The 24942-nt window shown below is 43.7% G+C and overlaps 1 pseudogene; it reads right to left on the reverse strand.

Moving 5' to 3' along the window:
* Positions 1 to 20526: 20526 nt before the first annotated feature.
* Positions 20527 to 20672, reverse strand: LOC122937429 (annotated as a pseudogene).
* Between the last annotated feature and the right edge of the window lie 4270 nt (positions 20673 to 24942).

The raw sequence follows: 24942 nt of genomic DNA on the forward strand, positions 1-24942 counted from the left end.
CACTGGTCAGGTACCTGATGCTCCCAGTGTTAATTACCTCTGGGAGAATCTGATTATTATGTACTTGACCAGCAGCAGTAAGGAGGGTTTGGGCGCCGGCAGCAACAGCTGCCACATTCTCGCCTCCTACTCAAGTTTCCTAAGGATGGCAATACAGTTGAATTCAGGAATCAGAAGGGCACCTGTGGTCGCCGGCCAGGTACATAACTACTTGACGCCCCCAGTTTCAATGAACTCTGGGTATGACACAGATAATTACTTACCTGGCTGGCAGCTGTGAGGAGGGCTCATACAGTCCCCTGGGCATCAGGCCATCGAGAAATTTTCCTGTAGGGTCTATGGCCAGTCTGCCCCTGAGTTCATGACCCCCAACGACTTTTACTGAAATCCAATAAGAGAAAAAAAGTGATAAGCCTATTTTTATACAGTATATGGTATGTATGATTGCCTCTTGTCCCACAACCCCTGAAGGGAAATTATTTCCCCCATATCACCAATAAAGTGTAATAGGTTTTGTTTAAAGACACTTGGAAGGATATCTATCAATAAGTTACACGTAGGAAATAGGTCAGAAGAAAATTGAAAATTAACGTGTTTAATTAAGAAACTCGATACCTTTATTAATAAATGGGTATGAGCAAGAGTGGTCGATATGCTCAGATGCTCTGATGTATAAAAACAAACCTCCTATTATAGATAGGTGGTGGAATAATGAATCACTATAGGAGCGGGGATGATAGTGGGTAAGTCTGTGAGAAAACTACTCTCCCTAGATGACCCTATGGAACTATGTCCTGAAGCACAGGGATGTCCCCTGATGGTGGAGACACCCTGCCCCCGTACCTAAGCCTAGATGTGGCCCTAGTGATGCCCTACTTAGCAAAGCTGGATCGGGAAATATTGATCCAGTGAAAAAAAACAAAAATAATAAGTCTAATATAAATAATATAAAGACACAACTCCAACGCGTTTCGGCTGCATACAGCAGCTCATCAGGAGGTGATGACAGTGTAATAAACGTAGGGAATAAAGAAAGCAATTTTTTTTAAAGATGGTGCTTAAAAGAATGAAATGGTACTTAGCTCCTTGGCATACTTGATGGCGCTGTGTATACAGATATGTACCTCTTGTCCGTATGTATGATGAAGTCTGAAGGTAAAAGGTACTATATGTCAGACATTTATATAGGTCTGAAGATAAAAAGTACTATATGTCAGACATTCATATATTGCAATAGTGTACTGATCTGTGGTCGAAATATACTATATGCCAGTCAGTGATTAACATAGAATAGACAGGTCCGTGGTATAAATAATGCTGTGTACTCACCAGACAGAGGGGGGCCCTGTAAAAGGTACAGCTGGTATGCTGGGAGACTGGAGGGCTCATAGCAGTGTGCCAGCGCTTGCTATTTAAGTGCTGGTGCCGACATGTGTTTCCGGACGCCAAGGAGAAGGCACTTCCGGTGAGTGGACCTCATCGCAATGACGCGATGCGTCACTTCCGGTCCTTGGAACGCATATTGGAACATATATGCGGCCGGCGATGCTGGAAGTTACTGGTCTGTATGTACTTCTCAGTAACTACTGATTTGGCCAGAATAATTGGACCGGAATAGTTCTATAGTCCCCTGCTAACATAGAATTAGTGGTGGGAGGACTATGTCATATATTTTGAGCCCTAAAATACCAAATCTCGGTCGGAGGAATTAACATGATAACACAATATGGAGATCGTCACGTATTTATAGCGGAGGTTAAGGAAGCTATATGGACGTGAGAAAAGAGGATTGGAGTGACAATGATATATGTCATCATTCCTAAGATATGGTGCTTCATGCATCGGCATTCGCTTATGCGAATCTCTTCCTGGGCTGGTGGGAAGACAAATTTGTGTTCCCCGATCACCAAATGTGGTGGAATAGTGGGATTGTCTTTTGGACCCGCTATATTGATGACATCTTTGTAGTGTGGAGTGACAGCAAAGAAAAATTTGGTGACTTCGTCTCTGCCCTTAATGTTAACAACGTGGGACTAAGATTTACCAGCGAAATTAAATCTAAGAGTATCACCTTCCTGGATGTGGAAGTAACATGTGTAGAAGGAAATATGACAACAAACGTCCATCGAAAACCGACTGCCACAAATAACATTCTACATTGGAATAGTCACCACCCACAAGCAGTAAAAAGAGGTATTCCAAAAGGCCAGTATTTACGCATGCGCCGTAACTGCTCTGACAAAGAAAACTTTTACCAGGAGTCAAGGAAACTAAAAAATAGATTATTACAGAGAGGGTATCCTAAGTCCACTCTAAGGGAAGCTTTTCAGGCAGCTGAGAACAGGGATAGGGGCAATTTATTAATACCAAAAATAAAAGATAACAAGGATAGCTCAACAATTCGTTTAATCTCCAAATATGATTCGGCTAACAGTGAAGTTACCGCCATCTTAAAAACTCACTGGCCAATCCTAATGATGGACAAAGATCTGTCCAAGGCCATCTCTAACTACCCCCAAATAACATATTGCAAGGGGAGGAGCCTCAGAGATAGGCTTGTGCACAGCCACTACACCGGCATAAAAAAGGAGGGAACATGGCTGGACAGACAACCAAAAGGGACATTCAGATGCGGCAGCTGCAAGGCCTGTAAATATATACGCATTTCAAAAACGATCACTTGTTCCATAACCAACATTGTTCAAACATTAGGCTCCTTCGCTAACTGCAAAAAACAGGGGGTCGTCTACATATGTCAGTGTACCTGTCCAAAAGATTACATCGGCAAGACCTTCAGGGAGTTTAGACGTAGAGTCTGCGAACACATCAATGACATAGCAAAGAAAAAAGACACCCCTGTTGCCAATCATATCAATGATCAACATGGGGGAGACCCAAGCTCCCTTAAATTTTCAGTACTTGAGGTTATTCCCAAACCTCTAAGGGGGGGTGACTGGGACCGGAAGATACTCCAAAAAGAATCCGAATGGATTTATCGATTCCGGTCACAGTCACCAAGTGGTCTCAATGAGCGACTCACATATACATGTTTCATTTGACTTAATGTATCTCTTCACAAACCCCTAATTTCCTTTACTAGAGACTATTCCCCTGTCCTTATCTCACATAAATATCCCTAGTCTTTTGTCCCCTTTTGTCCATGCCGGTGCGTGAAGCACCATATCTTAGGAATGATGACATATATCATTGTCACTCCAATCCTCTTTTCTCACGTCCATATAGCTCCCTTAACCTCCGCTATATATACGTGATGATCTCCATATTGTGTTATCATGTTAATTCCTCCGACCGAGATTTGGTATTTTAGGGCTCAAAATATATGACATAGTCCTCCCACCACTAATTCTATGTGAGCAGGGGACTATAGAACTATTCCGGTCCAATTATTCTGGTCAAATCAGTAGTTACTGAGAAGTACATACAGACCAGTAACTTCCAGCATCGCCGGCCGCATATGCGTTCCAATACGCGTTCCAAGGACCGGAAGTGACGCATCGCGTCATTGCGATGTGGTCCACTCACCGGAAGCGCCTTCTCCTTGGCGTCCGGAAACACATGTCGGCACCAGCACTTAAATAGCAAGCGCTGGCACACTGCTATGAGCCCTCCAGTCTCCCAGCATACCAGCTGTACCTTTTACAGGGCCCCCCTCTGTCTGGTGAGTACACAGCATTATTTATACCATGGACCTGTCTATTCTATGTTAATCACTGACTGGCATATAGTATATTTCGACCACAGATCAGTATACTATTGCAATATATTAATGTCTGACATATAGTACTTTTTATCTTCAGACCTATATAAATGTCTGACATATAGTACCTTTTACCTTCAGACTTCATCATACATACGGACAAGAGGTACATATCTGTATACACAGCGCCATCAAGTATGCCAAGGAGCTAAGTACCATCTCATTCTTTTAAGCACCATCTAAAAAAAAAAATTGCTTTCTTTATTCCCTACGTTTATTACACTGTCATCACCTCCTGATGAGCTGCTGTATGCAGCTGAAACGCGTTGGGGTTGTGTCTTTATATTATTTATATTAGACTTATTATTTTTGTTTTTTTTCACTGGATCAATATTTCCGATCCAGCTTTGCTAAGTAGGGCATCACTAGGGCCACATCTAGGCAGGGTGTCTCCACCATCAGGGGACATCCCTGTGCTTCATGACATAGTTCCATAGGGTCATCTAGGGAGAGTAGTTTTCCCACAGACTTACCCACTATCATCCCCGCTCCTATAGTGATTCATTATTCCACCACCTATCTATAATAGGAGGTTCGTTTTTATACATCAGAGCATCTGAGCATATCGACCACTCTTGCTCATACCCATTTATTAATAAAGGTATCAAGTTTCTTAATTAAGCACGTTAATTTTCAATTTTCTTCTGTAATAGGTTTTGATTTAAAGAAATAGAGCCTAGTGGTAATTTATTTTATCCAAAGGCAGCTCCAAATGTTATTTTTTTCTCCTGGACCTTTGGGTCCCACTATCGTATCAGAGCCTGGGGCAACCAGAGGATCCTCTGGTACTGTGGTGGGTCAGTCTGGTCAATAGGCAATAGAAATCCCCCAACTTATCGCTTTACTAGGGTTTTGCTATAAGCGATTCCTGTTCTGTAATTTTTCTTTTTCCATATAAGTATGTATTTATTTTCTGCCTGAAGAAAAAGTCTGTGTATTTGCATGCCCTTGTGTTCCTAGCAGAAACATAACTGGTGCCTTATTTCCAGTCCATTTGTGTTCCTTGTCAGCAGCTGCCATGTGGGCGTATCTGGTGAAAACAGTCATATTAATTATCCTTTCTGCTTAAGTCAGCAATGCCAGAGCACATAGTGCTAATATCAACCTCAATTCCTACACAGAACATGAGGACCATCCAAGCACCACATGGCTGGGTTGTATAGCCAGATCCAAAGAGTCGCATCACTCTCCACTTATAAAACATATCCGACCTTTATTCCACAAACATTGACAAGTGATGTCTGCACCCCTTTGGGTTTTTGTGACACCTTTGTCAAACCATGGGGGTCAAAATGTTGCTTGCCCATGTTTTTGTTGAAAAAGGGTCAAATACATTTTAAGCTACTTTCACACTAGCGTTCGGGCGGATCCGTTCTGAACGGATCCGCTCATAATAATGCAGACGGAGGCTCCGTTCAGAACGGATCCGTCTGCATTATATTAGCTTAAAAAAAGCTAAGTGTGAAAATAGCCTGGGACGGATCCGTCCAGACTTTCAATGTAAAGTCAATGGGGGACGGATCCGCTTGAAGATTGAGCCTCCGGAGGCGAGCGGAGCGGAGGCTGAACGCCGCCAGACTGATGCAGTCTGAGCGGATCCGCTCCATTCAGACTGCATCAGGGCTGGACGGCTGCGTTCGGGTCCGCTCGTGAGCCCCTTCAAACGGAGCTCACGAGCGGACACCCGAACGCTAGTGTGAAAGTAGCCTTACTAGTGGAGTGCTGCGACTCTCTTTAAATCTATGAATGGAAATTCATTTGCTGGAAACCCATACGTACCTTCTGGTTTTTGTTTGGCTTGTTCTGCTTTATGGACCTTCCTCTCAACTTGCCAACCACAGCAAATAAAAGTAGGTCTATCAAGTCACAAGAAAGAAAAGCAAGTCACAAGGGCAAGGGCAGACTGAGGGTGAACTGGATCCCTGGGGATTAAAGGGTATGCGCCCCTTGGCAACCTGTATAGACATGATTTGCAATCATAAATGCATTTAGAAAGCACTTATCATCTGTATTTTTTTTTTAGGAGTGCTCTAATAGTGCTCTAATAAAGAGTCTCCAGCCACCTCCCTAACACTTGAATAGCCAGTCTTCCTCTGGGTGAGTGACTATATAAACCCAATTCCAACCCAATTGGGACTCTGGGTAAAATGTAAATAAAAAAAGAAGGCAATGATTTGCAAATCTCATAGACCTATATGTTGTTCACAATAAATCATAGAACACATATAGGATGTTGAAAGTGAGACATTTTACCATTTTATGAAGACAATTAACTCATTTAGAACTTGATGGCAGCAATGCATCTCAAAATGTTTGGACAGGGTCATGTCTACCATTCTGTAGCATCCCCTCTTGAAGAATGAGGCAATAAAGAACTTCAAATATATTCGATAGCAGCAATTTCCAAGTGCAGTTCTGTGGCAGCAGTAAGAAATATGGAGGCAGGTTGGATGGCTTCAGTTTAGCACTATATAGTACTGGCCTACTGTTAGTCTGGTGATGGGTGTTTTCGCTGTAGTCCCTCACCTCACAGCGGAGTCTCTAGATGCTGATAGTTCACTCTGCTGTCTAGCTTCTCAAGGCTTTACTTGAGGCAGGATAATGATTGATCTCTCTGGAGAATGTCATCCAGGAGCATAAGCTATGACTTGTGCTTCCCCTCCAGCCTGTGACTTTTCTGGAACTCCCACTCCTGGCAGAAAACATTACAATATAAAATAATACAAAACTATATGCAAAATTGTAGTACCCCCAGCTCTGAGGCACTACACATGGGCTCAGGAACGCTTTCAGAAGTCATTGTCTGTGAACACAGTTTGCTGTGCAATCCACAAATTCAAGTTAAAATTGTATAATGCTAACAAGAAGCCATATGTCAATATGATCCAGAAACTGCCGTCTTCTCTGGGCCGAAGCTCTTTTAACATGGACTGAAGCAAAATGGAAAAAATATTCAGATTAATCAAATATTCAGATTAATCAAAATTTGAAATTCCAACAGAAAACATTTGGCGCATCATAAAACAAAAAATCCAACAAAGAAGACCCAGGACTGTTGAGCAGCTAGAATCCTACATCAGACAAAAATGGGACAACGTTTCTTCCACAAATCTCCAGCAATTGGTCTCCTCACTTCCCAGACACTTACAGACTGTTGTTAAAGGGAACCTGTCACCTAAAAAACGCCCCCCAAACCGCCAGCATTACCTTAAAGTAGCCAGCAGTATGTTCCTAAAGATCCTTTTCTTCCTCCGGCCAGATGCACCAAAATCTTGAAAAACAAACTTTAAACCCCTGCACGCGCTATGTAACAGCAGAGTTTGAAGTCAAGGGGGCAGCGGCCTCCTCACTTCAAGTCAGGATAACCACACCCCCTTTCCCTGCCTCTTCACCTCTGATTGACAGCCGCGCACGTGAAAGTCTGATGCGCTCTCACACTCGGCCGGGTTTGCTAAACAGCCGAAAGCTATCGGCTGCCAATCAAAAGCCAAGGGGCATGGAAAGGGTTATCTTGACTTGTGAGGAGGCCGCTGCCCCCTCTACTTCAAACTCTGCTGTTACATAGCGCGTGCAGGGGATTAAAGTTCGTTTTTCAAGATTTTGGTGCATCTGGCCGGAGGAAGAAAAGGATCTTTAGGAACATACTGCTGGCTACTTTAAGGTAATGCTGGTGGTTTGGGAGGCGTTTTTTAGGTGACAGGTTCCCTTTAAAAGAAGAGGGGATGCTACGCAATGGTAGCCGTGCCCCTGTCCCAACTTTTTCTAGATGTGTTGCACATCAAGTTCTAAATGAGTTTTTTTCATGAAATAATAAAATGTCTCAACATCTGTGTTCTATGATTGATTGTGAATAAAATATGGGTCCATGAGATTTGCAGATCTGTCTGTTTTTACTTAAATGTATTTACATTTTACACAGGGTCCCAACTTTTGGGGGAATTGGAGTTATAGATAGCATCATAATCATAATGATTAGATACAAATATCTCATCTGCTTGTTTCTTTTTGTTTTTATATGTCTTCTAATTTTTGAATTATGCAAAGGTCACATGTGTCAGTGACTAAGAGAAGCCATGAAATTACATTAACTCTATTTCTGAACATGTGAGGAACTTGAGGAATTGGCCAGTTCCTGAGTAAATTTCTTGATATAATAGATATACTTGATCTGTTGTAGGTTCAGCTGTCATTTGAAATGTCTCACTCTCTACAATAAATTATTCTCTCATTAATTATATTTTGTGGTGCCATACAGGAAGATGGGTAGATTTAGCATGGCGCAACCTCAATATTGGCCTCAAGTTGGCCATAAACATTAGATGTCACCCAACCACCATCTTTTTTTGAATCAGATAATTTTTATTAATTTTTTTTGAAAATCACAAAAATACAAAGGAAGACAGTCTGCACAGCATACATGCAACAGTTGATGACAAAAAATACCATAGCATTACACAATCAGATAAGTAGGTACTCCTATGAGTATCCCAAGTAACATTAACCATGGTACAAGAGGTACATAAAAGCACGTAATCCAGTTACAAAGCATACCTGATACAGAACCGGAATTCCCATCCAATAATTTATAAACAGGAAACCATCCCTCCCTACCCACCTAAAGCCCAACTCCCCCTACCCCCCTCCCCTACCCGAGCGATGGAGCGGATCCGAACTCCAAAATTGGTCAACCTATTAGCATAACAAAGGCATATCCCTTGGTGTACTCTTCCCATCTGTGTAGCAGACCTCTACACCTTCGACCTACGTAGTACCACACACCTTCATACAGCATACATCCAGAGCAAAATAGGATATAGGATATAGAAAGCACGCAGAACCAAGACCTGTGCCACTACCTACCCCATCGTTCGACTACGAGGAGAGGCTAAACCAGATACTGTACCCTGCATTTCTCCCAATTATCCCATATTTTGTTAAACTTCACAACACAGTTTCTTTTAACATACACACCTTTCTCTAAGCGTAATATATCTGACATTCTATTGAGGAATTCTCCCCTAGTCGGAGATTGAGGTCTAAGCCAATATCTAGCTATTAGTTTCCTAGCCTGAAATAGCAGACGCTGTACTCCCAGACGGTGATGTCGATTTTTGATGTCCAATATTCCGACCACACATGCTCTTGGTCCAGACGGGACCGTAATATTATATGCATCTGTTATTAGGGCTAGAACCGCGGACTAAAAGTTCCAAAGTTCCGCACAATCCCAGAACATGTGTAACAAGGATGCCACATCTAGGACAATCCGCATCCTCCCGAACACCTATCCGGCATAAAAACTGTGGCGTCCTATACACCCTGTATATTAAAAACAGCTGGGACATACGCTGCCCCTCACAAACTGACAATTGTGGAGTGAGAGCCAAAAGCGATTTCCACTGCTCCTCTGAGATCGGCCCGACCTCCCTTTCCCATTTAGATTTGACTGCTAAACCCTCTTGTTTCAGTGATTTCACATACATGTTCCTGTAGATAGATGATATCAGACCGCTCGAGGAGCTGTTTGTGAGAAGCTGCTGAAACAACGGGACCACAGTGCATTTCAACTACACAGATTTAGCCTGTGTCTGAAAGGCATGACGAAGTTGTAGAAATTGATAGAAGGCCGTGTGCGGGAGACCAAATTCAGTTCTTAACTGTTCAAAGGACTTAAAAACACCGGCACTCTGAAGTTGACATAAATATCTCACTCCTTTGTGCTCCCAGGGTGAGAAGCCATCTAACTGGAATAGTTCAGGAAGGTGCGGATTTCTCCAAATAGGGGAAAACTGCATAAACCCCTTACTGATAACAGCGCCCGGCATTTTTGCCAAACCTTGTGCATCATAAAAAGTGTGGGGTGCCCTGACATCTTACCTATAATTCCGCTATTCTCCAATAAAGCCACCGGAGAACTGTGCCCAATAATTTGTGCCACCAATCTGGCTGAGGCAATGTCTCCAGGAGTCCTCCCCCATCCCCTCAACTGTTGCAGCTGGGCCGAGATGTAATAAAGCCATGCATTCGGTACTGATAGCCCACCCTCCTCTTTTCCCCTCTGCAGAGTGTCCAGTCTAATCCGCGCTTTTTTATCAAATCCCTAAACAATCTATCAATTTTTATGAATATTCTGTGAGGAATCCATACCAGGGAGTTATGCAGAATATACATGTGTTTGGGCATAAGAATCATTTTAAGAAGGTTACTCCTCCCAATTTCAGATAGCGGCAACTTGCACCAAGCCTTAATTTTATCCAGCATTGCAATTAAGAGCGTCTCTACATTCAGTTTAATATAACTGTTAGGATTTGCTGTAACCATTATCCCCAGATATTTGACCTGATGCGCAACTTGCAATGGACAATGTTCTGGGATAAGAGTTATAGCAGATTCATCCAGCGGTAGGAGCGGTAGGAGAGTGGACTTATCCCAGTTTATACGGACACCAGACCTATCACCAAACTCCCGTATAAGTGTCATGACGGGACCTAAAGACTGTTCCACATTGCCCAAATAAATTAACATGTCATCAGCGTAAAGGGATACCCTCTCCTCCCATAGGGAAACCCCACAATCCTGTCAGATGAGCGCAACACGAAGGCAAGCGGCTCAATTGCAATAGCAAACAGAAGGGGAGATAATGGGCACCCCTGACGGGTTCCTCTACCCCATCTGAATGACTCTGATGTTCCTCCATTCGTCCGTATCCTAGACGTGGGGCCATTGTATAGCAATCGAACCCAGGAAATAAAGGTTTTCCCGAACCCCATGACTCGCAACACCTCTCACAGATAACACCATTCAACACTATCAAAGGCTTTAGCCGCGTCCAGTGAGAGGACGGCTCACCCAACCACCATCTAATGTGTATGGTAGTATCCCAGCTCTTCCCCCAAAAGCAGATGGAGAGGAATATAATGATCGGGCAGTTGGACTTTCTTTTGTTCTCAGGGAGATAAGATGTGTTTCCAATCAGAGCACATGATTGCGCATCCGAGTCAAGTAAGCATGTGTTTTAGGGGGTCAAGTGTGATAGCTCTTTGCCTACTGAGCGTTCTAATAACATGCAAGGACTGGAAAACATATATAGCACAATTTATGAGGTGTCTATATATGTATGTACATATTTAAGTTTTATCAGTTAATAAGGTTGTCTGTTTTCCAATATTGACGACCTATTCTCAGGATATCAGATCAGCAGGGTCCAACTCATGTCACCTCTGACGATCAGCTGTATGAAGAGAATGCAGCACTCATATGAGCGCTGTGTTTTCTTCACTATTTACCTGTCCGCCATCGGCATTGCAGTGGCAAGCAGGTGTGTAATTACAGCTCCTCCATCCCCACGTACTTGAATGGGAACAAGTGTAACTACAACTGCTTCATACCCTTCACATGAATGGGACGACGGAGGTGTAATTACACGACTTGCCCCTGCAATGCAGATAGCAGGCAGGTAAGTAGTAAAAAGAAGAAAGTGCTCATAGAAGCACTGTGGTCTCTTCAAACAGCTGATTGGCGGAGGTGCCGGGTGTTGGGATGGCTTATCCTGAGGACTGGTCATCAATATTGGATACTGGAAAACCCTTTTAACTGTTTGTCTTTGAGTTAATACTTATCAACTTTTTATACTTTTCCTTAAAACCGTATTGTATAGCATATACACATCCATATCTGGAGGCAACCCATGTAATGACATGCTCTAACAATAAATGTCACCAGTCCGCTCCTTTATTTGGAAATTCCCCATGACAAGGTTACTGGGATCTCCTACAGCCATGACAGTGCAGGTAAGACAAGAGTCAGACACCTTTTACTCTAACTTTACACTATGAATGTGGTAACTGACATGGGGTAGCTAGCAATGGGATAACCAGGGCTGCCATAAGACATATAGGGGCCCCTACAGACATATAGTCGGGGCTCCTTCGACTTCTTTCTCCCTATTCTCTATTATGGAGCTCATTATTTACTATTTACACTATTTGATTGAAAACACCTTTATTACTATCAATCGTCATACATACATACTTTAGTACTGCGACGCAGCGCAGGCCACGAGGCAGCACTTAATAAATTACTTACAGTCGTCTGCGAGCATGGCATTGTTATGTGAAGCACAGGCTAACCTACACTATACATCACAATGCATGCTACACTAGCATACCTATTCAATCACAAAACCTTCCAACAAAGCATTTAGACAGTGATGAGGGGAGGGGGATGGGAAGGAGGTGGTAGGGAGGTGAAATAACATGCCCGAAGCTTTATTGAGAAGACAGAAACAAACGGGGGAGAGGGGTTTAGTTTTCTTCTTTGTCGTCGACGTCCACGATCTTGTAGTCCCACAGCAGACTGTGGATAAGCCTGCGGCAGTCCAGGACAGACATGTTCTCCCAGCTGAGCGGAAGCCGGTTCCTGGCTAGCCATATAGCGTCCTTAAAACAGTTCATAAGGCGCCAGGCCTCTGGATTGCCTCAACAGTATGAATCCCAGGAAATAGTCCGTACAACACTGAAGTATATTGCAGGCTGTTCCTGGGTACAGAATCTTTGAGTTCATGTTCCAGGGCATCCAACAGGCCCTGCGCAAAGGGGCACTCCCAAAACAGGTAGTACGATGTTTCCTCCTTAAAAGGGTACCTGGGGCAGTACCGGGTTTTGCACAGGTTGCGGGCGTGCATGAATGACCGAATTGGCAGTCCTCCCTGTATGGCCATCCATGACAAGTCCTTGTGCCCGTTGGTTGACCTGTCTCACGACACATTGGTCCAAACTGTCTCTTCGGTGCCATTGTAGATCCCCGGAATTGATTCCAACGCATCCTTTGCTCTGATGAACTTGTGGATAGTCTTTGGTTTCCACAAGTTGGGCTTGAGGCCCTCCAGTTGGTGTTCCCTCACAAACTCGACGACATATCCGTAATATCAGGGAGCGTGCCAGTTGTAAGGGATGGAGCTGTCCCACTTGTCCCAGCTCAGAACCCTCCAGAGGGGTAGGATGAAGAAACGAGACATAGCCTTGCCTGCAGAGTCATTGGCTGTTCTCAGAGTCCGACGAATGCTGTCACAGACAAAGGCGATCCGCAGTAAAGTGGGCAGGTCCGGAATGCCTTTTCCTCCCTTGTGGGGCTCTTTGTACATGATGGCTCGCTTCACTCTGTCCATCTTGGATCCCCAAACGAAGCAGAAAATTGTCCTGGTGATGGCACTGGAAACGGTGGCAAGAGGGGCCATGCCTGTGCGGTGTACTGTAGCACAGGCAGAACTTTGTTACGCAGGACGAGTGCTTTGCCCTCAATAGTGAGTTGTCTGAGGCTCCACAGTCCAATTCTTTGGTTGGCTTTGGCCAAGTGTTCTTCCCAAGACTTGAGGGCTGCGCCTTCCTTCCCAAACCAGACTCCCAGGATCTTGATGAAGTCCGATTTGATGGTAAATGGGGAGCGGGCAGAAGAATCTAGTTGCCAGTCCCCGAAGAGCATGGCTTCCGACTTCCCGCTGTTGACTTTGGCCCTTGAAGCTTGTCCGAACTTTTCTCAGGTTTAGACAAGTGCAGTCACCAAATGCCGATCAGTGCAGAAGATGGTCACATCATCCATGTACAGCGAGAATTTGACCTCATAGTGTCCGCGTTGCGTCCTGGTGCGGTGATCCCTCATATCTCTCTATTCTGCTGGATAGACTCCGCAAAGAGTTCTATAACACAAACAAAAAGGAGAAGTGAATAAGGGCAGCCTTGTCTGACCCCAGAGCAGACCGGAAAGGGGTCAGTCTTCCAGCCGTTCACCAGCACCTTCTTGCAAATGTCAAGGTACAGTACATCAGGTTAACAAACAAACAGCACCTCCTGCCTAGACCCAGCTTGCGCAAAGCCTTGCCCATGAATTCATTAGAGACTCAGTCAAAGGCCTTCTCAGTCTTGACCAGGGCCGCATTTGCACAGTGGTCTCTGATGTATTGTACTATGTCTCTCATGAGAGCAAGGCTGTCTGCGATCCTGCGGCCAGGAATGCCGCAGGTCTGATCCGGGTGGATAATTCTGCCGATAACAACCTTCAGCCATTTGGCTAGCACCTTGGCGAGGACCTTGTAGTCCACATTCAGGAGAGAGATGGGACGCCAACTTTTCAAGTCACATCTCTCCCCCTTCTGCTTATACAAGAACGTGATCATTCCTTCCCTCAACGATGGGGGCATTCTACCCTCCACCACTATCTCATCATAGAGTTCCAGCAGGTCCAGGCAGATCAGATCCCCCAGCGCTACATATAGCTCCACTGGGAGACCAAAAGGATCTAGTGACAGAGAGCACCTCCCCCACCGTCAGAGGGTCATCCATTGCCGCCGCACCTGCAGGGTCAAGATGGTTAGTGATACCTGACAGGAATTTATCGGCGGTCTTCGGGTCGGTGTTCTTCAGGGAGTAGAGGTCACTGTAGTAGTCTGTGAGACACCTATCACTTCCTACTTCCCTGATCATATGTTGCCATCCCTGTCTCGAAGTTCTTTCAGGGGCATGTGGCTGGCGTGGAGTTTCCTGAAAAAGAACGAGTTACACTTCTCACCCTTCTCCAGGGTTTCAACTTTGTAGCAGAAGATGATTCGCTTGGATTCCTCCTCAAAGTGCCTTTTAAGGCTCCTTTTTATTTCCTCCAGCTCTTTTCTAACGCTCCAGCCGCACCAGTAAAGGTCTTGCAGGGACCGCAGCTCATGCTGCAGCTCTCTGAAGGCCCTCTTCTTCTCACACGCCTGTTGTTGTTTGGCCTGAAAGAAACAACGAAACTGGAATTTAACATACTGTCATCGGTCACTAGTCCGTTCAAACAAGCATTTGTCATACCGCCAAGCTACGTAGACCTCTCTAAGCTCCGCAAGCACGTCCTCCCAATTCAACAGAGCTCAGTTCAGTTTCCAGGATCCAGGGCTGGGGGGGGGGAACCCATTACCAAGGATGCACTGGACCTGAATGGCTCTGTGATCGGAGAAGAAGCAAGGGATCATAGAGTGCCTACATCGCCTGACTGCCCGAGAGGTAAACACAAAGTCTGTCCAAGAACAGAGTAAGCAATCGGGTCGGCCCCACGTATAATTAATGGAGCCTTTCCCCATGGAGCCCACAACGGCCTGCAAGGACACTTTGGTCACCATCTCAATAAGCAGTTTGGGAGTTACATCTAACTTGCTTGAAGTGCCGAAGCTGTTTCCGTCCTCTTCGATCGGGCAGTTGAAGTCCCAGGCCATCACTATAGCCCTAGCAAGCTGCAGTCGCTCACCCTTGTCAGTGGAAGCACAACATTGATGAGCCTAACTGGCTCCACTGTCCAGGAACTGTCTACGACAAGTAGCCTGCTGTAGATGAGCTCCTGGACGGAGTCAAGTGTGAAAGTACTTCCTCTGAGGAGGATGGTAGCATGGGCCATGGAAGACCTAGAGGGGGCAAAGCACACTCCTGCAACATGTACACACCGGCAACCTGGGAAGAAAGAAAAGTTAATACCGTCTGACACCTGGACCCATCCTTAATGCTCCTAACATTAATGGAAAAAAGGTTAAAATTTGCCATCATGTAGGAAAAGAAATAGGTTAGTGGAAACGATACAGCTTAGTTACCACCCCGGTCGTCCGGCGGCTTCTCTTTCTCTTGTCCGCTGTCTGTGGGTGGCCTTTGCAGCAGGAGTGCTGTTTGTGAAATTCCAAATATTAGCACATATTTCTTCTCTAAAATTTCCAACCTCACAAACTCTCTCTCTGTCTTTTAGTTCCTTTATTAGTCTTTTACTATCTTTTAGTTCATTTACACTTTTATTTTTTAGATTAAAATCGGTCACTATTTTTTCTAAAACTTGATACTTTACAGGTAATTTAAAAGCGTAAGGTACGGATAAAACTGTGTTAAACCAACCAAACCTTCTCATAAAAAAAAACCTGTATTAAAACGTATAAAATATGACCAATAATGAAAGTGCGTTAAAACAGAAACTAAAAAACTTTATTAAAAGGAACCTATTAAAATCAGGAAAATCTTTGCCACCCTTGGATTTTGGTTTCATGACAATTTCTCTTCTTAATTTCTCCATTCTGGAACTCCAAAAGAAGGTACAACAAGTTTTGGTTATTTTCCTTAAAAGCACAACAGGAGGAGGGAAAACCATGCTTAAATATAATAAAATAGGTAAAATAACAATTTTTATAATTAAAATTTTACCTTCCATGGTTAATTTTCTCATGTTCCACATACATATTTCTTTATTGACTTTTTGTGCCACCATGTCCCAACTATAAGAACCATTGTTTGACTCATTGAAGGAGATACCTAAAATTTTAACACTGTTAGACACAGGAACTGGTATGTCTCTTAGTTCCATGCTTCCGATGTTTAAAACACTACTTTTGCTAAGATTTATTTTAAAACTGGAAGCACAGCAATAAAATTTAATCTGTTTCAAAGTTTTCTGAACCGAAAGGGTGTCCCTGCAAAGTACCTCACCGTCATCCATGTACCCCACTGCTTTAGCCTCCACTCCCCCCCTCCTGGCAGGGGGACACCTCGGATCTGCTTGTCGCGTCTCATTGCACACAATAGAGGCTCTAATGCACATATAAAAAGCAGTGGGGACAAGGGACACCCTTGTTTCACCCCAGACTTTAAAAATATTTCCTGTGTTTTAAAACCATTTACTAAAATTCTACTTGAGCAGTCCTTATAAAAAGCTTTGAAAGACAGTAAACCTTCTAGTATACCCATTCTCTCTAAAACCTTAAAAAGATAAAAATGGGAGACTCTTCCGAAAGCTTTTTCAAAGTCGACTGACAAAATAGCCAATTTGTTATTTCTTGACTTTGAGTCTTCTATACAGTCTTCAATTAAATTAAGGCTAGTTTCACACTAGCGTTCGTCGGTCCGCTCGTGAGCTCCGTTTGAAGGAGCTCACGAGCGGACCCGAACGCCTCCGTCCAGCCCTGATGCAGTCTGAATGGAGCGGATCCGCTCAGACTGCATCAGTCTGGCGGCGTTCAGCCTCCGCTCCGCTCGCCTCCGCACGGACAGGCGGACAGCTGAACGCTGCTTGCAGCGTTCAGCTGTCCGCCTGGCCGTGCGGAGGCGAGCAGATCCGTTCAGACTTACAATGTAAGTCAATGGGAACGGATCCGCTTGAAGAGGTCACCATATGGCTCAATCTTCAAGCGGATCCGTCCCCCATTGACTTTACATTGAAAGTCTGAACGGATCCGCTCAGGCATCTTGCGCACTTAGAAAATTTTCTAAGTTATTAATGCAGACGGATCCGTACTGAACGGAGCCTCCGTCTGCATTAATATGATCGGATCCGTTCAGAACGGATCCGATCAAGCGCTAGTGTGAAAGTAGCATTAGGTTGTCCCAAATACTCCTTACTGGAATTCCACATACCTGGTTTGGATGGATTATTTTGTCGATTACGGCTTTGAATCTATTTGCGCCAATTTTTGCCATAATTTTGTAATCAGTATTTAAAAGGGTTATTGGTCTCCAGTGCTTTAAATCTGTTTTATCGCCTTTTTTATATAACAGGGAGACCTCACCTTTTTTTCCAGGATTTGGGTAAAACATTAGAATTAAAAACTTCACTAAAAAGACTATTAAAATCATCTTTTAAAAGGTTATAAAACTTCACATAAAACTCACTGGGTATACCATCCGGCCCAGGTACCTTACCTGCTTTAAAACTTTTGACTGTCTCAAGGATTTCCTGCTCCTACAAATTTTGTAATAAAACCTGTTTCGAAGCAGGATCTAAAAAGGTGGTAATCTCCTTCAATGAGTCTTTCATAAAATTCTGATCCACAGGTTTCACACTGAAAAGGGAAGTATAAAAACCATGAACTTTATTTAAAATACTTTGCACAGTGACATCGCCTTCAATATTTTCTATTACATTTTTTTTGTGTGTTTTTGAAAAAAAGTATCTTTAACAAGTTTTATTTTCCTCCACAAACTGCACCCTAGAACGGAAAATAATTTCTTTGCCCTTCCGTTCTAAACATTGCGTGATTTCCTTTTTTAAATCTTCTATTTCTTTGTCAACATTAATGTCACAGTCTCTAAATTTGTATAAAGTTTGCAGACGGGTATTTCAAGTTTTAAAAAAGGCAATTTTTTCTTTAGCTTTTTTTTTTACTGACTTTAATAAAAAAATCTTTAATTTTTTTCTTCATGTTATCCCACCATAAACTGATGGGAGTATCTGGCTCTTGTTTCCGTCTGCATTCTTTATAAAATTCACTAAAGATCGTCCAATAGAGAAACGTTCATTTTCCAGGATTTTTTACCGTAAAACTTATTAAGATCATGCTTTATACTAAAATATAAAAGCCTATGATCTGATAAAACATTAGTTTAACTTCACACTTAAAAGGCAGTAACTGTTCATTACAAAAAATAAAATCAATCCTTGATTTACAGTTAACGTTACTCCAGGTAACGCCGGCCTCCTCCGGGCTACCCCTATTACATTCTTTATACACGTCTAGTAGGTTAAAATCATTCACAATATTTTTCAACAGCCCGGAGGTTTTGTCATAATTCCTACTCACAGAACTTGACAGCAGGCGTTCCCCTCTTATTATACAGTTAAAATCACCTGCAAGTATAAAAGGATCAATAGTTTAGATAAAAAGCGGTTAAATTTCTAACATTTTTGCTCTCTCATTTTTGTCAGGTGATCCATTAAAATTTTAAAACTGCCATTTAATACCATCTATAAAAGCTTTAACTAATAAAATCCGACCTGGTAAAATTTCATTAATAACATCAATTAAAGCGTTTCCCTTAAAAATTATGGCGACCCCACCCGATCTGGACTCATTTGATCCAGACCAGATGAATGGCCCATGCTGCCAATCTTCTTTGTATTTCTTATAGGAGGTAGCATGAGGTATGCCGCATTCCTGTAGGAAAAAAACAGAAGCCGTAAAAAGGGATAAAAAATAAAAACTGCAATCCTTCTACTCCTCTGTTTGGCGGCCCTTACATTAAAAGTAATGGCTTTGAGTTCTGTATCCATTTAAAAAAAAAAAGAAAGGAAAAACAAAATGCTCAAATTAATTACCAGCGGGACCAGAAAACTAGTTGCCACTCACATCCCCACCACACGATGACACTGTAAGCAATGAATGCTCAATCAGGAGAGTAACTGCCCTCGCTCAGATAGGTGCCAGCAGCCGCGTACTGGTGAACCGGCAGGCAAGCTTCTTACAGTCTCGGCTGGGTCTCCATTCTCTGACCGTTTAGGTCCTCTTCATCAGGTGGGTCCCCAGCGGGCTCCGACATTCCCCCCTCGTCCTGAAATAACTCAGGCCCTCCAACAGGGGGACGCTGCGCACACGGCAGCGAATCAGAGGCCTCTAAGGTGTCCATGCCCTCCCTCTCTGCCTGACCAGGCAGGGAGGAGGTTTCAGGGGGAGCCGCGTCCGCCTTCACCGCCAGGCCGGACGTTTCCATCTGCTCCCCCCCTATCCAGGTCTCTTATTGAGCGCCTCCTTCTGCCATGCTTTCGGGAACCCTCCTGCTCTTGCTCACTCTCGCAAGAATCGGTATCGATTTCTGGAGACCCAGCCTGTGGAGCATGCCCAATTGCCCCCTCCTGCCCTTCCATCAGGGGCAACTCGGGCCTCTCGCCTCCCTGCTCCCTGTCATTCTTACTTTTAGCCCATCTCTGCGCCTGAGATTTGTTTTTTTTCTTTCTACCCTGCGTCTGCCAGGCACCTTCCTCAGCCCCTTCCGCTCGACCGTCATGGGCTTCAGCTTCTTGTTCGCCCGGAGCATCGTGCGCTTGTTCCTCTCCATCGGGGTGGGTTGGTCCCGCTGGTTCTTCCTGGGGCACCTTGGATTGCTTTTTGTCTTTCTGTGTTCTCCTGTGAGGGCAAGAGGAAAAGAGATGATCACGTTCCTGACAAAAGCTGCATTTTTTCCCCTGCTGGCAATCTTTGCTTTCATGTTCCACACTTCCACAATTTTTGCATTTTACGCCGCATTTCGCTTGTTCGTGACCATACTGCCCACATGTCCTACAGAAACTTGGCATCCCTGCCAAGAAGAGGTCGCCATTAACTTGCCCGATTTTAAAACGTGCTGGGGGTGTCTTAAAACCAGGTTGAGTGCTATCGTTTTTAATGCAAGTCACTAAAAATCTCCACTTGGACGTCCAGATGTTACACTCGTTCATAATCCTCCCCTTACATTGTACGTCCTTAAAATAAACAGATAAAAAGGCTCGCACATCTTCTGTACTTACGTAAGGGGAATAAGTCTTAATCACCACAAGTTTTTTTCTCTTCAAAGGAATGTTCGATGATTCGGAACCCCCGCAGCCTGGGATCCTCCTTCACTTCCTCAGCCTTTTTCAAGACATCATTGAAAATTCCGTCACTCGTGAATATAATATCGTATATGCCGCGTTTGGGGTAATCCTGAATCGCCAAAATCTCATGCTTGCCGACATGGAGTAACTCGCCCAGCACGATTTCCACCAGATACCTCAGTATCTTCTTCTTTTTGTCCGGGTGGACACCTCCAGTGAGAACCACTCTCACAGAGTTTTTTAGGCAAGCGTATTCCGGCACGTAGCCGGAATCGTCGCCCATATTGCTTCGCTCGCTCGCCAAAAACGCTCGCAACCGTCGCAGCACCTTCTGGATTTGGATAAACCCACCAGAAGGCTAGGGGGGGATCGCAACTCGTTATTTAGGGGACTAATCCCTCTCCCCAATAGCAGCAGGTGGGTAAAGCCCGGGCAATAAACCCGGGCGATCCCACCAGGCCGAGGAGAGGGGTACCCCCAAATACCTTCTGGCTAAACCAAGTGATGAAAATAAAATCACATGCACTTGATCTTAGCCAAAAGGCCGAGAAACTCTTTACACTTGGGGGATCTTACTCAATTCAAACATAAAGATCTTGTTATCTCCTTTCTTCCCCAGTGATCCATGGATTTTTTGTCACTTAGGTGGGGTACTGGCTCTTCTTAAGCAGAGAGCTGTGTATGTTGACCTAGTGGCAATGCTTCATGGGAAAATAATATGCAAAGAGTGATTTCCCAGAGAAAGAAAACCATCTTGCTAGTGCTGCCTTTTGGAAATGGCTCCCTGTTAGTTAAAGTTGACTTTTTACAAAGCTTTGGGACATGACAAGGGACAATAGCCTAGCCTAGCCTAGTGAAGTCTGGAACGCATAGACATCACCCGACGCTGAGTTTCATCCCTGGTGATGCTCTGCCAGGCCTCTACTGCAACTGTCTTCAGTTCCAGCTTGTTCTTGAGGAATTTTCCCTTCACTTTTGTCTTCAGCAAGTGAAATGCATGCTCAATCAGATTTAGGTCAGGTGATTGACTTGGCCATTGCATAACATTCCACTTCTTTCCCTTAAAAAACTTTTTGGTTGCTTTTGCAGTATGCTTTGGGTCATTGTCCATCTGCACTGTGAAGCGCCGTCCAATGAGTTCTGAAGCATTTGGCTGAATATGAGCATATAATATTTCCCGAAACACTTCAGAATTCATCCTGCTGCTTTTTTCAGCAGTCACATCATCAATGACTGCAAGAGAACCAGTTCCATTGGCAGCCATACATCCCCACGCCATGACACTACCACCACCATGCTTCACTGATGAGGTGGTATGATTAGGATCATGAGCAGTTCCTTTCCTTCTCCATACTCTTCCCATCACTCTGGTACAAGTTGATCTTGGTCTCATCTGTCCATAGGATGTTGTTCCAGAACTGTAAAGGCTTTTTTATATGTCGTTTGGCAAACTCTAATCTGGCCTTCCTGTTTTTGAGGCTCACCAATGGTTTACATCTTGTGGTGAACCCTCTGTATTCACTCTGGTGAAGTCTTCTCTTGATTGTTGACTTTGACACACATACACCTACCTCCTGGAGAGTGTTCTTGATCTGGCCAACTGTTGTGAAGGGTGTTTTCTTCACCAGGGAAATAATTCTTTGGTCATCCACCACAGTTGTTTTCCGTGGTCTTCCGGGTCTTTTGGTTTTGCTGAGCTCACCGCTGTGTTCCTTCTTTTTAAGAATGTTCCAAAATTAGGCCACGCCTAATGTTTTTTCTATCTCTCTGATGGGTTTGTTTTGTTTTTTTCAGCCTAATGATGGCTTTCTTCACTGATAGTGACATCTCTTTGGATCTCATCTTGAGAGTTGACAGCAACAGATTCCAAATGCAAATAGCACACTTAAAGTGAACTCTGGACCTTTTATCTGCTCATTGTAATTGGGATGGTGAGGGAATAACACACACCTGGCCATGAAACAGCTGAGAATCCAATTGTCCCATTACTTTTGGTTCCTTAAAAAGTGGGAGGCACATGTGCAAACTGTTGTAAATCCTACACCGTTCACCTGATTAGGATGTAAATACCTTCAAATTAAAGCTGACATTCTGCAGTTGAAGCACATCTTGTTCGTTTAATTTCAAATCCATTGTGGTGGTGTATAGAGCCAAAAATGTTAGAATTGTTTCAGTGTCCCAATATTTATGGACCCGACTGTACAGTATATATTTTTTTAGAATAGAGAAACAGAAGACTAATTGGAATTTATAGTGTTTCAGGCTATATTCACATGAACGTATTTTGTTTCCTTGTCCGTTCAGTTTTTTTTGCGGATAGGATGCAGACCCATTCATTTCAATGGGTCCGCAAAAAAATGCGGAAAGCACACCGTGTGCTGTCTGCATTCATATGTCTGTTCCGTAACCCCGCAAAAAATAGAACATGTCCTATTCTTGTCCGTTTTGCGGACAATGATAGGCATTGTTACAATGAATCTGCAAAAAAAATGGATGGCATACGGATGTCATCCATTTTTTTTTCAGATCTGCAATTTGTGGACCGCAAAACACATACGATTATGTGAATGCAGTCTTAGGCCTCATGCACACGACAGTTCTTTTGGTCCGCATCTGAGCCGCAGTTTTTGTGGCTTGGATGCGGACCCATTCACTTCAATGGGGCCGCAAAAGATGCGGACAGCACTTTGTGTGCTGTCCGCATCCGTTGCACGGTCCGCAAAAAAAGTATAACCTGTCCTATTCATGTCCATTTTGCAGTTATATTAATGGCTGTCCATACCATTCCGCAAGTTGCAGAACGCACACGGATGCCATCCGTGTTTTGCGGGTCTGCAAATTTGCGGACCGCAAAACACACAATGGTCATGTGCATGAGGCCTTACTCAAATAAATTAAAGCTACTTCACCACTAATAGGGCCACAGGAATGGTGGTGTCATCATGCAAGTAATAATGGAATCAAGGATATACAGACGTGGACAAAATTGTTGGTACCCTTTGGTCAATGAAAGAAAAAGTCACAATGGTCACAGAAATAACTTTAATCTGACAAAAGTAATAATAAATTAAAATTCTATAAATGTTAACCAATGAAAGTCAGACATTGTTTTTCAACCATGCTTCAACAGAATTATGTAAAAAAATAAACTCATGAAACAGGCATGGACAAAAATGATGGTACCCCTAACTTAATATTTTGTTGCGCAACCTTTTGAGGCAATCACTGCAATCAAACGCTTCCTGTAACTGTCAATGAGACATCTGCACCTCTCAGCAGGTATTTTGGCCCACTCCTCATGAGCAAACTGCTCCAGTTGTGTCCGGTTTGAAGGGTGCCTTTTCCAGACTGCATGTTTCAGCTCCTTCCAAAGATGCTCAATAGGATTGAGGTCAGGGCTCATAGAAGGCCACTTTAGAATAGTCCAATTTTTTCCTCTTAGCCATTCTTGGGTGTTTTTAGCGGTGTGTTTTGGGTCATTGTCCTGTTGCAAGACCCATGACCTGCGACTGAGACCAAGCTTTCTGACACTGGCTAGTACATTTCTCTCTAGAATTCCTTGATAGTCTTGAGATTTCATTGTACCCTGCACAGATTCAAGACACCCTGTGCCAGACGCAGCAAAGCAGCCCCAGAACATAACAGAGCCTCCTCCATGTTTCACAGTAGGGACAGTGTTCTTTTCTTGATATGCTTCATTTTTTCGTCTGTGAACATACAGCTGATGTGCCTTGGCAAAAACTTCGATTTTTGTCTCATCTGTCCACAGGACATTCTCCCAGAAGCTTTGTGGCTTGTCAACATGTAGTTTGGCATATTCCAGTCTTGCTTTTTTATGATTCGTTTTCAACAATGGTGTCCTCCTTGGTCGTCTCCCATGTAGTCCACTTTGGCTCAAACAACGACGGATGGTGCGATCTGACACTGATGTTCCTTGAGCATGAAGTTCACCTTGAATCTCTTTAGAAGTCTTTCTAGGCTCTTTTGTTACCATTCGGATTATCCGTCTCTTAGATTTGTCATCAATTTTCCTCCTGCGGCCACGTCCAGGGAGGTTGGCTACAGTCCCATGGATCTTAAACTTATGAATAATATGTGCAACTGTACTCACAGGAACATCTAGTTGCTTGGAGATGGTCTTATAGCCTTTACCTTTAACATGCTTGTCTATAATTTTCTTTCTGATCTCTTGAGACAGCTCTTTCCTTTGCTTCCTCTGGTCCATGTCGAGTGTGGTACACACCATATCACCAAACAACACAGTGATTACCTGGAGCCATATATATAGGCCCAATGGCTGATTACAAGGTTGTAGACACCTGTGATGCTAATTAGTGGACACACCTTGAATTAACATGTCCCTTTGGTCACATTATGTTCTGTGTTTTCTAGGGGTACCATCATTTTTGTCCATGCCTGTTTCATGAGTTTATTTTTTTACATAATTCTGTTGAAGCATGGTTGAAAAACAATGTCTGACTTTCATTGGTTAACATTTATAGAATTTTAATTTATTATTACTTTTGTCAGATTAAAGTTATTTCTGTGACCATTGTGACTTTTTCTTTCATTGACCAAAGGGTACCAACAATTTTGTCCACGTCTGTATATACACCATAATGGTCCATTCACACGTCCGCAAAATGGGTCCGCATACATCCAAAATAGGTCCGCAAGTGTGCATGCTGGGAGTTGTAGTTTCACAACACCTGGAGTATCGGAGGTTGCCTACCTCTGTTCTATGTACTGCATGTGCACCACTGCAGGGGATGGCAAGTAGGTGTCAAGGGGTATTTAAGGGGGGGCAGTATGGCATGTAAAACTTA

This window comes from Bufo gargarizans, chromosome 4 (assembly GCF_014858855.1).
Source record: "Bufo gargarizans isolate SCDJY-AF-19 chromosome 4, ASM1485885v1, whole genome shotgun sequence".
Taxonomy (NCBI): domain Eukaryota; kingdom Metazoa; phylum Chordata; class Amphibia; order Anura; family Bufonidae; genus Bufo; species Bufo gargarizans.